Source organism: Taudactylus pleione, unplaced genomic scaffold (genome assembly GCF_031769625.1).
Source record: "Taudactylus pleione unplaced genomic scaffold, aTauple2 ptg000506l, whole genome shotgun sequence".
NCBI lineage: Eukaryota > Metazoa > Chordata > Amphibia > Anura > Myobatrachidae > Taudactylus > Taudactylus pleione.
In genome coordinates, this window is record NW_028284908.1 from 921753 (window position 1) to 938763 (window position 17011).

At 47.1% G+C, this 17011-nt stretch overlaps 1 pseudogene; it reads left to right on the forward strand.

Moving 5' to 3' along the window:
* The first annotated feature begins 14922 nt into the window (after positions 1 to 14922).
* Positions 14923 to 15041, forward strand: LOC148501694 (5S ribosomal RNA; annotated as a pseudogene).
* The last annotated feature ends 1970 nt before the right edge of the window (positions 15042 to 17011 follow it).

The following is a 17011-nucleotide window of genomic DNA, read 5'->3' on the forward strand; positions in this document are numbered from 1 at the left end:
TGTCACTGTGTGCCCTGTGCACGGACTGCTATGTAGCCTATCCTATTCATGTGACCGCGGCCCAAAGCACCTTTCCCCCCACCCCTTACCGGCCAGGCGCATGGTACCACACCTATCTCTTGCATTGATGCTTTCAATACATTTTGTTTTTGCTATTGTTTAGCTTTAACTTGACGCATGGAGATGAATCACTGTGCAGGTTATTTCTCAAGGTGCATATACACGTAACGATTTTGTAACCAACGATTTTCTGTCAGATTTTACCTTGAAAAAGTGAACGATTTTTTGAAGTGTAATGAACGATTTTTACAACGATGAACAAAAAATGTTCCTTCCCTTAATGAAAATCGTTATGGTGTACAGTCTGAAATGGACGATAAACTACAAACGGGAGCGCGCTTGAATGATTATCGTTCATCGTTATAACTGAACGGTTTTTTGAACGATTGAAGGATAACGACGTCGTTAACAACAAATTCGCTCAAAAAATCGTTACGTGTGTATGCACTTTAAGAGTTTCCACTACACAATGATGCAGTTTTTATGTAAATCAGTTCAGTAGTTTTTAGACAAACTTGGAACAAACAGACAGACACAACGTTCTTATTATATTATTATAGATTCTTTATGTTTAGTTTTAGTTTTAGCTGTTCTTATGCCCTTTCATTATTTATCCCTTCATTTCCCTGTAATTGTCTAATTAATACACTTTTTGTCTTGCTCCATTTGTTTTGAAGGGTACTGACTTTTCATATATATTTCCTGTTCATTTTGTTCTATAACAAATCAAACAAAATTGACAACATCTATAATAAATGCTGTAAAGGATACTTTGTGTTTCTAGCTGTGTAATTCTGCTTTTGTTCAGTGTATTTGCCATATTGTAAAGAAAAAAAAAACGTAGGGCCTGATTCAGAGGCGCTCGCAAAAAGCGAGCGCTCGCTCTGAATCAGGGCGGGCGCTTGTTTTTTAGATGCAGCCTCTTGACTGCTCGCATAGCTGTGGGTGGTAAACAGCTATTGCGAGCGGCCATGATGATGGTTGCGATGATCAAGACCATCACGACCATCGGGCTTGCGACGAGACCCTTGTGGTAGGGTCTCGTGGCCGCAAGCCCCACAGAGATTCTGGCTCAAATTGAGCCAGAAGCTCTCTCACTGACATCACTGGTGATGTCAGTGGGGCTGCCCACAAACGGCAGGCATTCGCATGGGAATGCCTCCGTTTGTGAAGCCACGCCTACAAAATGGGGCGAGCTATCGATCAACATCGACAGCCGTCCCTTTTGTAGTGAGCGCTTTTTGCGCTCGCTCCTGGGCTCACACGTGCGCAGAGGGCCACCATTGTCCCGCTTGCGAGCGCAATGCGCTTCCGAGCGGGTCTGAATCAGGCCCACAGTCCACCAGCACTCATAGGGGTAGATTCAATTAAGTGTGGCAGCCAGTTTCTGCCAGCTATGTGCATTAATTACCGGTAGACTTTGGATGTGCAAGCAGAAATCAGCTATCGTACCTGACCAGAAAATATTAGTGACCAGTGTGTCAACGTTGTAAAAAAAAATCCACTGTTTTCGGAGGATTTCTGCACCTGTTGGAGGAGCTGTCCTGGCAAAAACATCGGAATACATTCCAGTGCCTCGGTAATGTTCACAAACTGATCTTCGATACATTGACCCCTAAATGTCATCTTTCAGCAAAGCGCTGAGCCAGGTAACATGACGCACAGTTCTGTTTAAGAATAGAGAATTTGGTAAGTGCGGCACGTGTGTGCATTACATCAACGGCGCCATCACCTGTAATTAAATTGACCTCATGTTGCAGCTCTGACCTGTGTGTTTTATAGCTGTTAAATAAAACTCAAAAATAAACGTACACATTTTACGAAGCATCTTTACAGTCATATACATTGTACAGTGTGTGATCGCAGATCAGCAATCTCAGGGCCTCATTCATTACCAATCGCCATTGCGATCGCAGCTCCGTGATTGCACACAGGTCTGCTGCGAAAATATGCTAATGATTGCAATCGCAATGCCAGCATAGAGACGGCCACTGTTCCCACTACCGATATCTCACATCCGTAATACCTTGCAAACCTCCATAAACATTGATAACATCGAGTACCATCGGCCCCTCACGCAGAATGACAGCGAGCTAGAAATCGCTAACCTCGTAGCACGCAGTGAGTACTCAGGCTGTGTATGCCATCACAGTGGCTAATTTATGCACGCCCCTGTAACGGCATTCAAATGGACAGGCACGCCTGCGAATCTACAACCACACCCCCGTCACCTCCCCCAAACGCTCATTCCATGTCAATCACTCTGCGATGGCTCTGCGTGGTCTGCTTGATCGCAGTGCGATAGCAGCAGTGCGTTCGCGCACTCACTGCGATGCATATGCATGCGCAATACGCAACAATCGCCCAACTGCAAACGCTGTTGCCGTTGTGATCTTTATAGAATCAGGCCCTCAGCTTTTGTTGCCTTGAAGTTTCCTGTTTTTTTTTTATTATTATTATTATTTATTTTTTCAAGTAAATGCTACTGTACCGTTTACACTGAACCGTTGGAACCTTGCGCAATGCAACTGCGCCTTTCCTGTACAAAAATCCTGCTTTCTTTTTGCTGGAATCTGTAAGGGACGTGAACATCCGTTTTCCTGCCTAATATCCGGTGGAGTACACAGGGCCTGATTCAGAGGCGCTCGCAAAAAGCGAGCACTCGCTCTGAATCAGGGCAGGCGCTGGCTTTTTTAGGAGCAGCCTCCCGGCCGCTCATATAGCTGTGGGTGACCATCCACAGCTATAACGAGCGGCCATGATGGTCGCGATGGTCAAGGAACGCCTCCGTTTGGGCACCCACTCCCCCAGCCTGCCCACCAAACGGGGCGAGCTGTCACTCAACATCGCCAGCTCGCCCCCTTTGGTGCGAGACCGGAGCAATGGATTGCCCGTCGATAGCCGGGTCTCGCACATGTGCACGACGGAGCCGGCTCCGTCGTGCGCATGTGCTGTGGGCCTCCATCGACCCAGTTGCGAGCGCTCAGCGCTTGCGACCGGGTCTGAATCAGGCCCACAGTGCAGTATTATTCTGATGGAAGCTCACAGGTCTGCACCTGCACCTATAGGCCATATTCAATTTGTGGCGAAAAGTCCATGACATAATTTTCGCCATTTTCACTTATCCCCATATTCAATTTCAAAGACTTTTCGCAGGTGCGAAAACTCTTTGTTAAAAAATGGGGATAAGTTTTCACCACTGTTTAGGTGCAGAAAAAAAGTGCAGAATTGGGCTTTTGGGGTGCAGAATAAAAAAAAACAGCCTTGGAATGTCCCCTTAATGTAATCTGTGTCAAAAATAAAAAAAAAAATCCTTAGGACACCCCCCTAAAAAGATTAAAAGAAATGTTGGGGGACAAACTGTAAAACTAGTGAAATTGACTCGGGGGGCGGGGGGGAGTTCCCAAGTATGCGGCAGGTGTTTTCTAGAATTCGGGTGGTAGCGGTCGCGGCAGGTGGATTTTTGAAGAATTAAAAAAAATTACTTCAGGGACTTAAAAATATGCTTGTCCCCATTTTCATGTACCTCAAATTTGATGGGACTATTTAAAAAAAAAAAACGTAAGTGCTAATTTTCACAACTTCTTCTAAAGCCGCATTTATGCACCTGCTGCGGCTATTTAAAAACCCCGACTACCTTTAGCAGAACAAATCGAGGGTACCCATAGTGATCCCCCATGTCAGGACATCTTTTGGGGGGTGACAGCATGATTTCCCCAAAAACTGACAGGACTTTTCGATACTTACCTTTCCGTCGGGTCCCGTTTTCGCCGGATCCTAATTGAATACGGGAATAAGCGGGCACGCGCCCGATACTTTATCCCCGAAAAAAACGTCAATGATGGCGAAAAGTCCGGCCTCGGACTTTTCGCCTCACATTGAATATGGCCGTATAACTGAAATATTTTGCCCTGACCGTCTGTTTATACAAAACTATGGTGATATGTAGCCAAGTACAGGAGACTGCTGCTGGAACATGTAGTGCACTAATCAGAGCAGGCTTTGCAGTATTTGCCAGTGGTTTGGGATGCGGAATGGGAAACCTATATTATGACATTCAAGGAATTCATAACCTCTGACATCTCAATTAAGCTTTTTATTTCACGTGATTGTAATATCAGCGGTGATATGTAAATGTTTGCATTCGCAATGCGATCTCAGCACTACATAAGGACGCCCACTTCCCCTTACATCCGTATACTTGGGCAACATAGCGAAACAATCGGTAACATCGAGTAACATCGGACCCATACGCACAGGTAAGGCAGGTCAGACCTCACTCAGGAACTGCTAACTTCAGCGCACGCTTTCAGGCCTCAGGCTGCGTATGGTATGGCAGTGACTAATTTATGCACGCCCCTGCAATGCCGTACCAATGTACTGACACGTCTGCGTGCGCCCGACCACCCCCCCATCACCACCCACAAGTGGCACTTCCTGTCACTCCGTAATGGGTCTGCGTACACACTGCGCTCTCATTCCTGATCACAGTAGCTAGTTTGCACACGCGCACTACGGTGCATACGCAGATTACGAAAATCGCCCAACTGCGTGCGTCTTAGCTCTTGCGATCCTTGCTGGATCAGGCCCTCAGTTTGTGTATCAGAGACATGTTTAGGTTTCCCCTGTATGAAGGTAAATAGATATGAAATAATGAAATCAGCTTATTTAAGTTTTTGTCCACATTTGTTTTTTATTTTCCCGGGTCCCCCCCTCATCCCACTTTAGCTACATTTACATGACACTAATCATGCATAGCTTGTGACGCGGCCTGGCGCTGACCGTTACCACTAATAGCTCCGCATTCCTGCAGATCTTGGCTCCAAATCTACAGAACATGACAGAGTTATTTAACTATAACGTGCGGTGACTGCTACATCAGCACATTACAGAGCAGAGGATGGGAAGAGAAAATAAACACCTTTAGGAGCCTTTTTATCACATCTCTGATTATGAATGCCTTTGGGAAGTGATAATATTGATTCAATTTGCAAAATTTGAATTTAGCAGCCTTCCCATTTCAGGACACGGACCCCAGTCAGAAGAACCCATCCTGACAAAGGCCCTGATTCAGAGCCGGACGCTCTGACCAGAGCGCTCGCTCTGAATCAGGGCCCACCTCCATTAATATGGAGCGTCCTCCTGGACGCTCGTATAGCTGTGGGTCACCACCCACAGCATATACGAGCGTGCAGAATGATGGTCGCAATGGTTTTGACCATCGCGACCATCGGAACTGCGAGTAAAAGCCTGCGGTTGGGTTTTTCCACCGCAAGGCCAGGAGTGATTTTGGCTCTATCAGAGCCAAAATCACTCCCACTGACATCACTAGTGATGTCAGTGGGGCCGGCTTCAGAAGGTAGGCGTTCCCTTGGGAACGCCTCCGTCTGGCAGGCACGCCCCTGGCACGCCCACCAAAGGGGGCGTGCTGTCGATGGTGACTTTGATGAGACACTCCAAGCGAAGGAAAGTCCTTCGCTCGTCGGGTCTCGCGCATGCGCACGACGGAGCTCCCTCCGTCGTGCGCATGCGCAGTGGGGACCATCGACCCACTTGCGAGCGGACAGCCGCTCGCGAGTGGGTCTGAATGACCCCCAAAGAGCTGGGAGCAGAGTGATAGCTTACACCAGAGGTTCCCAAACACGGTCCTCAAGGCTTCCCAACAGTTCAGGTTTTAGAGATGTCCATGGTTGAGAAAAGTAGATAGGAAGTATGAAAAGCAAGAAAGGGATGTGTCTTGAAGACCTAGGGATTGTAGTGCTTGTATGAGAAGAGAATGGTCAACAGTGTCAAAGGCAGCAGAGAGATCTAGAAGAATTAGAAGTGAGTAACGGCCTTTAGCCTTGGCAGTGACCAGATCATTTACTACCTTAGTTAGTGCTGTCTCAGTGGAGTGTTGGGAACAAAAGCCCGACTGAAGTGGGTCCAATAAGTTGTGGGTGTTAAGAAAGTGTGTGAGGCGAGTGTAGGCAAGTCTCTCCAGTAGCTTGGAGGGACATTGGAGCTGGGAGATGGGACGGTAATTTGTTAGAGTGTTAGGGTCAGAATTTTCTATTTTCAAAATGGAAGTAATCACTGCATGCTTGAACAGTGATGGAAAGATACCAATAGAGAAAGAGAGATTACAGATTTTAGTTAGGGTTGGGATGAGCACAGAAGACAGAGTTTTATTGATTTGTGAGGGTATAGGATCTAGAGGAGAGGTAATAGGGTAGGAGGATGAGAAGAGTGTAGATACTTTATTTTCATTTGTGGGGTCAAATGAAGAGAATGTGTCAGAGGGTTCGGGTAAGGAATTGAGCAAGTCACTGGCCAGGGAAGAGCCCACTATTTAATTTAAGATTTTATCAATCTTGTCCTTGAAATAGGAAGCAAGATCTTGTGCACTGATAGTAGCAGGTGGGTTGGGTGAGGGAGGGGTTAGAAGTGATTTAAATGTATTAGTCGCTCGGGGCTAGAGGCTTGGGCAGAGATGACAGATTGGAAATATGTTTGTTTGGCAGTGTCCAGAGCATTACGATAAGAGAGTTAGATAATCTTATATTTGAGGAAGTCACTTGGATTACGAGATTTACACCACTGATGTTCTACTTTACGTGATAGCTTTTGTAGGTGTCTTGTTAATTTGGAATGCCACGGTTGACGTCTACGTCTACGTGGAGGGTGATATGTAGCTGGAGCCACTTCATCAAGGGCTATTTCTAGGGTCTGGTTCAGGTGTGAAACAGTAGTCTCAGGAGAAGTGAACGTAGAAATTGATGAGGGTAATTGTTGTAGAGAGGTGGAAGCAGATTTCCTGGCCTCTCAGCTGCCAGGACCCAGTCAGGCTGCAGTAAGCTTCAGTTACCGCAGCCTGGCCAAAGGAGCAACCATCGCGACTGATGACAAGGAAGAAAGCTGGAGCAGAAACTAGGGGAAGCATCTAAGGCGGAGATGTAGGTGCCTCTAGCCCTGCTAATCATTGGAGGTTTCCTGGCAGGATGTTATGCCAAGTTCTTCATTCATTTGTGTCAGTGGCATGCCTGGGGGATGAGGTCCTGGGCCTTTATTCCTGTCACTATTCTGCTCTAGTGTTGTCCTACAAGACGGCATCAGGATAGGGCTGCTGAAAACCAGCCAGGGACTCAGTGGTTTAATAATCAGCTGCAGAGTCACTCACTGCAAAATGTATCTATTACAGTTACATATAGTTTTTGGACATATAGGGGGGAGAATTATCACATAATGAAGAGAGATAAAGTACCAACCAATCAGCTTCTGTCATTTTTCTAGCACAGCCTGTAACGTAGCAGAAGCTGCAGTAATTGGTTGATATCTTTCTCTCTCTCTCTCCAAGAGTTGATAAATCTCCCCCATAGATAGTCTGTTTTTCTCCCATGCTAAAAACAAAACGTGCTACAATTTAACAGAGGAAAACATAAACTTGCGTCCATGGTCTGTGATTGGGTGTAAGGGTGAATCATCAAATGATTGACATCACTTGTTTCCCACCAATGGCTAGAAACATCGTCCATCGATGGTAGAACTCTACATTAAGGGCCTGATTCAGAGCCACTCGTAAGCGGCAGCTCGTTCGCTCCGAGCGATGTTTGCCCAACTGCGCATGCTTACGGATCGTTATACGGATGCGCGAACCAGTCAGTGCAGCCGAAATTCATGTGCTCGCAAAATTGCGAATGCCTGCTAATTTGAGTGACAGGATGAGGCGTATGTGGGTGGTAACAGGGGAAGGTGCTTGAAAACGGGGAGTGGAGATCCGATCGCAGGCGTGCTTAAAGGTCAAAACGGGCGTTTTAAGGGTGTGCATAATTAATACAGCAGCATCATTGACCACGTCACTTGGTTTTTATTTAGCCAGAACTGCTCGCAAAATTGTGGTAGCAAAAACCAACCACAAGAATAGCGAGCAGCTCATACCCTGGTCGATGTACTCGATTAATCTAATAAATAGCGGACATGACGTAGGATGCGAGCGGCCAGGGGGCGTAGTTTCCCAAAAAACGACCGCAAGTTTTGTTCGCTCGTTCAGACCTAGAGGCGTGAACACACCGCAAACAGCGAACGGTTCATTTGAATAGCCACCCCTATTTTCAGGACGAGCGAGCGCTAATTGCGTACGACTCTGAATCAGGCCCTAAATCTTCAGTGGCCTACTTTAAAGCCAGGGTTGTGTCTATAATGGGTGCAGGGTTTGCGGGGAACACGGGATCCTGGGTCCAGTGGGGCCCCGCACTTCACACCCTGCACCCATAGTATTAATTACCTCTCTGAAGTCCCATATCATTGCAGGGGTCTGGCGCTGTAAAAACAACTTGAAAATGGCCACCGCGTCCATTTTCCCACGCATACGCATTACTGGGAAAATGGCCGGCGTGGCCATTTTCCAGTGACCAGCGCATACTCCATAGACTCTGGGTGCACTCTAGTGCCCAGAGTCTATAACTCCGGCGCTGGCCATGCACAGCTCAGTGCGCTGCCGGCCGCCGGCCAGAGAGGAAGGGGCCGGTGTCGGAGACTGCACACGGGCCCCCTCCTCTCTAGAAACGCCCCTGATTAAAGCACTTGTTGGCATAGTATTATAGTTGCATTACCACCTAGTAAAAGATTGAGGCGGGAAGCATTAAGTGTCACAATCTGGATGCAATGTATCCCGCCGTTGATGGCATGCATATCTGCATTTAGTAACACTGTATGCATGATGATTTAAACAAAGGACAGCTTCTCCCAATAAACGCTGTCCTTTGTGGTGGGGACTGCTGTGTTTATGATCCGGGAGTCCTTCTGCACATGCGCGAGCTGTGTTGGTCCCTATTGGATCCCTCTCAAAACAGATATGAATTCCATAGGCGACTATTAGGCATCTCATGGCGTTGTCTAACTGGAACAAACAAAGCTTTCCAGAGGTTGGTGCATATGGTGATTGCGGTGAAAACTTAAAACAAATGTCAGACTGTAGCCCCTAGGTAAAAACTACCTATGGTACTGTGCAGTGCTCACCACCAGAGAATGGGGAAAAACAATGTATACCATAAGCCACTAGCAATGGGGGTCTGCACTGTATAGTAATTACAGTCTGAAGGCAACCAGTAACTGTGTAAGTAATAACATATAGGCCAGGATTTACTAAAGGGGAAAATGCGGTAAAACCCCATAAACGGGGGTTTTACCACATTTTCCATATGTACTAAGCACTTTGTCCTGTGCTTCCACCCTTCAGGTGGCGTTACCCCATAGAAGCCTATGGGCTTCTTACCGAGACGCTTACCCCGAGCGGGATCCAATTGGGAACCTCCCATCACCCACCACAGCCCATGACCCTCTACGCGTGCGCAGTAAGACGCCAGAGGGACTTCTAGGTGTTAAACCCTGAATTCCCTCTATGCTAGGGCATCGCAAACGACAGCTCTTATCGGGAGAGTTGTCCTTTTGCTATGTACAGTAAATTGCACTTCTAGAGAGAGGGGTGGGATGTACTGCAATGCGGATGCGATGTCTAGCACACCCCTCCCATACTGAGATTATAATGGGCCTCACAAAGTGGCATTCTTAGTGCATGATTCTGAATCGGACCCAAAGCACCTGCTTGGGCGGCCATATTTATTACCCTATGCTGATGTGCCGATACGTCTCCATTTGTACGGCCGCACCGCCACTGATTTTCCATCCGCACTCGCCATCGGCGCTTACACCCGCCCCATGCTGGATGCAAGAGATCTGTCAGAAATAAGCATCCCAAATCCCTACACTCGCCTGGAATTAGCATGGAATCTCTGGCTACGCACGCAGCGGCACTCCCTCGGACGCATCTTTTACGTGCCTTCACAAAGTAGCCGCCCAATTTTGCAGATGGAGCAAACCGGTCACTCTCGTATCCTCCGTCAAGGTGTATCGCCATGGTGCGGCTCACGCGCATTCTGCAAATATTCCCAGAATGCATCTACTATTGGGCCAGCATTAAACTCAGAATACGGCGCTTAGCGAGCTGCGATGCCGCCAAGTACTGTACTTATTATTTATATCATATCCCCAGTGAATAGCGTGCTTCTTAGATTATATGTATGCGAATTCCGCATGGATATTTCCTCCTGTGACCCCCAATCTGTTGCCATCAGAATGGAGTGCCCCCCCTCATTGGATTATAATTAGATACGTTTATTTATAGTCGAGGTTCCCAGATCCCTAATAAAAGATCTTCTAAAGTTACGTAACAGCCCAATAGGACGGAGTAAATGTGTCCGACTCCCACAGCAGTGGAAGCAGCTTCGCATACAGAGTCGGCTTCTCCCCAGCAGGGCAGGATTATGACGGGCTCTGTTGGCACATTTATAATACCCTCTTTGGTAGCATTAGATGGATACAGGCTGTCATGTACTGCGTGATACATGGAGGCAGAGCTCTGGTACATGGAGAAGGGGAAACACGGAGCACAATGTGTTCTATCTGGTCATGTTAACTCTTTGTTCCTCAAGAGTGTGCAGTCCTGGAAATAACTGTTACAGCAAAGTGTTGATTCTTCTTGTCTGTGTCCCATTATCCACTTTCAGTGCATTAAACGTGACCTGAGATGCCTGGCGGAGGTGCTAAATCTCACAATTTGTGCTTTAGACAGTAGCCTTCATTTATCGGAACATTACACCTGACTCTAGGTAGAAGTTACATCTTAGCTGTTTTTTGGCTCACAGGTAGGTGCAGAAGTTTATTGGGGGGCTCTCACCGAAAACAGGGGGTGACGGATAACATGGATGGACGAAAACTTTCCTAAGGTAACAAAGGGTCAATGAAAACCCTCTGTGAGTTGACTGAGTGTGTTTCCTGTGAGATGCAGCTGCCTGTAGACTAGAGAGACTCGTACAGAAATGACAATTCATATCTTGGGAGGGAGATGAAAAGTTTGTAGTGTGTTTTGGATTATGTGAAAATGAGCTAGAGAAAGGCCAATCATATAAGGGGAGGAAGGTCTGCTAACTTCCGGGAGCAGGTTTTTTGCACAACAACGATCTGAAGAGTGATCTGCTTTTAGTCAAGAATCCAGGTCCGGGACATTTTTGACACTCAAAGCAAAAGATGCCAAAATGCACCAAATTCTTTGCGCAGTTACATTTTGTTGTTATTTTTGTAGGTTCTGATGGCCCAAAATAAAGAATGGCGTTACCCGACGGGTCCCAGCTGGTACATATGGAAATACATTCAAATCTCTGAAAATGGAGGTTTTCTGAGTTTTGACCGCATTTCACCGGAATCTGGTTCGATTCCCAGCAGCACCTGGCCGACAAACGCAGAGTTCCCGGCAGCGGAAGCCCGACAGCGCTGGAAATCCTGATCGTCGATAGGTAAGTACTTACTAACCTAACCCCCTACCCTAACCCTCCTTAGGGGTGCCTAACCCTAACCTCCCCCCTCTAAGTGCCTAACCCTAATCCCCCCTCTAAGTGCCTAAACATAACCACCCCCCTTCCCAGCTGCCTAAACCTAAGTCCCCCGGGGGGTGCTAACTCTAACCCTCCCGGGGGGGTGCCTAACTCCAAGTCCTCTCCGGGTGCCCTAAACCTAACCCTCCCCCGGCGGCTGTCCGTTCATAGCACCCGGCATCGCTTCCATCGGGATGCCAGGCGCCTGTCTCCCGGCATCGGGAAAATGTCAGGTGTCTACATCTAGACGCCCGGCATTTCACCCTCGCCGGGATATGACAGTCGGGAAGCCGGCTGTCGATATTAAGGCAGCCAGCTTCCCGATTGTATACTATTTCACCCATTAGCACATCCTACCCAGGGTGAGAGAACCCATTTTGCAGAGGGGTCACTAAGGACCAGCAGTGGCGGCATTAGCGTACAGCTCAGAATAAGGCATATTTGCCTACTTTTGTGAAAGCATTTCAGGGAGATTGTGAAAGCGACACCGATGAGCGCGGCGGTGAAGTGGGCGTTTTCTGCTACATCTAAGAGGCGTGACATACGTGATGAGCGTGTACTGCTACATCTGAGAGGCGTGTCATAATACTGATTTGCATGCAAATGTCAATGAGCCCCAAAGCAGTTAGTAAGATCTATTTGTTGATGAAAACACACTGATACTTCTCAGAAAATACATGTAACCATAGGGATCACTGTGCCTTATACCCAATGCAGGGAAGTGATACTAATGAGCCCATTTGAATGTATATATCGCTGTTTTTTTTTGTAATATAACAGCTACATAATGGGGTTAAGGTGCAATCAGGGAGATTGGTAGACTCTTCAAGGAGACAGGGAGACTGCTGCTATTTCAGGGAGTCTCTCTGACAATGAGGGAGAGTTGGCAAGTATGGAATAAGGCCCACAGACGGGTTTCACCCATCTCGTCAATTCATTACAGTGAAAAGACGCCTATGTGGCACGGAGCTTCCTATGCATGAAAACACTTACAGCGCAAACTTTATAAGTTACTTTTTCATTGGCTCAATATCTCTCTCACACTTCTCTATTTTCTTTAGCGTAGCCGCATATTTTTTAACGGAAGAACATTATTGTCAATAAAAATAAGAGTTTGTTTTTCAGCAGCTGGAACACCCGCACAAGTAACAAGTCATGCATTGTAATACATTGGGAAATTTCCCGTAGCCCTTTCCAGAAGTCACATTTGGGCTCTTTGACTAATACTAAAGTACAGTGATGCAATTTGTATTAAGAGGTGACGTATGTTTGTGTTGGGCTGATCCTTTTGGCACAGCGTGCTGTATAGACCTGGGTAATGACACACGCAGTGCGCGGCTCGTGCTGGCTTTGTAATAGCTGTAAAACTGAACACACAACCCAGACCTGAGCAGTGTCCGCTATTCTCCAGTCTAAAGAGGAAATTTATATAACATGTAGTTGAGTCACCCAAGAAAATCACCTGATTACTACACTCAGGGTTTGATTCAGAGATCTACGTAAATAGATAAATATATAGTCCCCAATATATCTACCCCATCTGTGTCAAACCTGTTTGCCTGCCCCTCCCCTTGAGAATGTAAGCTCTTATGAGCAGGGCCCTCTACCCTTTGTGCTTCTCATTACTCTACTGTCATCTACTTCTTACTCCCCACTAGGGCACCTAACACTTGGCTGCTTATCTGGGTGTTATGGCCACTAATGTAGCAATGTATATTATCCATGTCCTGTTCCTGTACTGTAGTGTATTGTTCTGTGAGTCGCTTGCCTACAATTTGTTTATGTACTTTGTAAGGCGCTGCGGAACACTTGTGGCGCCATATAAATAAATGATAATAATAATTTGCTGGCACTCACTGAAATAACTAATACAATACCTCAATGCCAATCCTAAGTATGCAATGCTTTCAGGACAAAAGAGGCGGCACTCGAGGATTAGTGAATAGCAAAGTGTATTCAGGTGTACATCTAGGCCTAGGGGAGGAGATAAATACGACTATTACTGTAGATGTAGTATTTAATCACACATTTTATATAATAAAGCGTGAAAATATAGTGTGCTTGTACCATAGCTAAATAACAAAGCTGCTTATCTGTGTGTCTGTTGGAAAAGTGCAACAATTAGCAGAATCCTGCAGTGTGCTCATCTTAAAGAGTGTCCACAGCGTCCCAGATTGCGTCCGTATAACATATTAGAAGATCACCAACCATAGTGCAATACTGTATGGTGTATTTATTGTAAGACAAAATGTGTACATTTATATAACTAAACAATTCTTATCTGCATAAACCCCAGAAAGGGCGTCTTTCACAGGGAGTCTCTTTAGGATGAAACGCGTTGAGGTGCTGGACGGTTTTATTCCCCACGGTTTCCTGCTAAAGACGCCCTTTCTGGGCTTATACTTATGCTTAGTAAGATAAAAGTAGTAAATTATTAATCATGGGCTGGCAGGACACTTTTAGCTTGGGGGGGAAGTGGCCCAATGCGTGCTGCTGGCTGGGGTAGACTGGTCTAGATTGGGCAGGTCCAATACAAAAATGATGCAGGGTTTAACCACTTAACTGGGGTGGTGGCATGCGATGCAACTGAAGCCAGAAGTGCGCATCCCATGCAACCACGCCAGACATTCTGTCCCCCGGCTTCTGCACAGGAGATACGTTCTGCACAAGTGTGGAATGAATCTCCTCTGACTCCGTGGACCCCCCTGCAGTAATGCGGTGGTCTGTGACCGCAGTCATCACTAACAGACTTGCACCCTAGAATTCTGTGCCAACGGCACTCTAAGGCACATGCACCCAAAGTAAAGGTGAACAGAGTTCCCTTCGGAGCACAAATATGCCGATCTCTGCGTGTGTAGCATTGGGGACTGATGATCAGTTTCCCCTGCACCACGTTCCGCTGCGCTCTGCAACAAGGTGAGCGGGCGGGGCTATGCCATGGTGGAGCAGGGTAATGGGGGGCATCTTTTGGCACTGGGGGGAGGGGGATTATGCTGCCCATTAAAAAAATGTTTTGGTTGGGTGGGATATATAAAAAATATTGGGGTCTAGTTACTAAGCAGTGTTAGGAGACAGAGTGAAAAGTGATAAGGTGCCAGCCAATCAGCTCCTAACTGTCATCTTTCAAACACAGCCTGTGAGATGACAGTTAGGAGCTGATTGGCTGGTACCTTATCACTTTTCACTCTGTCTCCTAACACTGCTTAGTAACTAGACCTCATAGTGACACATGGGGAGGGGGGTGGACCAAACTGGGGACCCACTGCCCATCGGTATGCATGTTACTTTATGACATTCTTCTATTCCAAGAATAAGGTATGCACATGCATTACTTTACTCAACATATGTGTGTACTACTAATCGGACTCTCCAGTGAGTGATAGTCCTACATTTTTTCATATCAAACTGTGGAAACCATGTGTAAGGGGACCTCTACCTTTACCGAATGATATATACCTACAGCCATACTTATCTGAATCTGCCCAATCTCGTCTGATCTTGGAAGCGATACAGTAATAGGTCTGGCCAGTACTTGGATGGGAGACCTCCTAGGAATACCAGGTGCCGTAGGTTAATTCCCATTCGGAAGAATAGGATAAACACTTGGCACAGATATTGTATGAACTTTTTGTAAAAAAATTTATGGATTGAAGAAAAGATCATATGCATCTCATTTTGTGAAATGCAGATTGGATTTATTCTATTATTTTCGCCTATTAACTTGGATGATAGTTGTTATATCCGAGTTTTTGTTTCATGTATGTGTGTATTTATATTTATGTAAGTGTACCTCTCTTGTTTTATGCAAGCATAATAAAAGTTAATTTTTATGTAAAATTTGAAACATGTTATTTCATAAGAGTGCCCCAACAAAGAGCCTTTCTTCTCTGTTTTTGTGTCTACATATGAAAACAAAATTGTCAGTTAAGTGGTTAAATGAAGCTTTGTGTAGCAATGTAAGAGACAATAAAATAAACCACATTATTTTCTGCCTGTCTGGTCCCAAAACATAGCGTGCACTAGCTAAAGAGGCTCTGATTTACAAGGTACAGTGGCCCTGATTCAGAGCTGGACGCTCTGACAGAGCGCTCGCTCTGAATCAGGACCGGGCTATTTATTTTTTTTAACGGCCTCCTGGCCGCTTGCATAGCTGCGGGTGACCACCCACAGCTATAGCGAGCGGGCAGGAAGATGGTCGCGATGGTCAAGACCATCGCGACCATCGGGCTTGCGATGAGACCCTTGTGGTAGGGTCTCATTGCTGCAAGCCCTCGAGTGCTTTCGGCTCAAACGGAGCCGAAAGCACTCCCACTGACATCACTTGTGATGTCAGTGGGGCCGGGCCCCAGACGGTAGGCGTTCCCATGGGAACGCCTCCATCTGGGCAGCCACGCCCCCAGCCCGCCCAACAAAGGGGGCATGCTGTCACTCAACATCGACAGCACGCCCCTTTGGTACAAGACCTGGAGCGACGGCTTGCCCGTCGCTATCCGGGTCTCACGCATGCGCACGACGGAGCCGGCTCCGTCGTGCGCATGCGCACTGGGCCACCAATGACCCACTTGCGAGCGCTCGCGAGCGGGTCTGAATCAGGCCCAGTATCCCCCACCAGAGAGGATGTCCTCACATACAGGAGGCCATTTCCTGGCTGGCAAAATGGATGCCTATTATTGGAGCTCTCCTGCTGCTGGCTTTTTGCCTTTGTAGATGCTGCATTTGGAGGGCATTTAATAAAGCGTTCCGTTTCCGATGGACCAGCTGCAGACTACACTAACAGACCTCTGAGCAGCAATATCATCGGAAAGCTCCAATAGAATGCAACCTGGACCGCAACATCTACTAGCGTTTTGGAGTGGTACCTACACGGAAGTCGCTACTATACCTAGTAAAATGGTATTAACTGCGCTAGTGCAAGTCTGTCTCTTAAAAAAACTATTATCCATAAGGTGCCCATCCACTAGACGATTCAGTTTAGTGATTGAACGATAACCATTGTTCAATCGTTTGCAAATCGTTTGCAAAACTGTCTAAAACGACCAGCGATGCGCGTGACCGCTGGTTGTTTAGACATCTTTCATCGTGCAAACAAGCTGGTCATGAGCATGTTTGCAGATGAGTGATGAGCCTGCACCATACTTGCCGACATTCAGCTCCCTCCTTCCGGGAGGGAGCTGAATGTCTGCATTCTGTAGGGGGCGTGGCCGGGCTATGATGCCTTTTTGGGGGCGTTACCACACGATTGCATCATCGTGGCCCCGCCCCCTCTTCACAATGCCGGAAAAAAGGCATTATGAAGCAGGGGGCGGAGCCACGATGACGCGATTCAGCGCGATTCGCGTCATCGGGCCCCCCGGCAGCGGGGGTTTTTACTAGTAGTCTGGGGGGGTAGGCGGCAGCCGGGAGGCTTGCCTGCCTTTCCGGGGGGTCGGGAGCGGCACCCGATATTCGGGAGGCTCTCGACCAAATCGGGAGGGTAGGCAAGCCTGGCCTGCACTGAACGACTGCTCGCTCAGTGCAGGCTCGTCACAGACTGACAAACGACT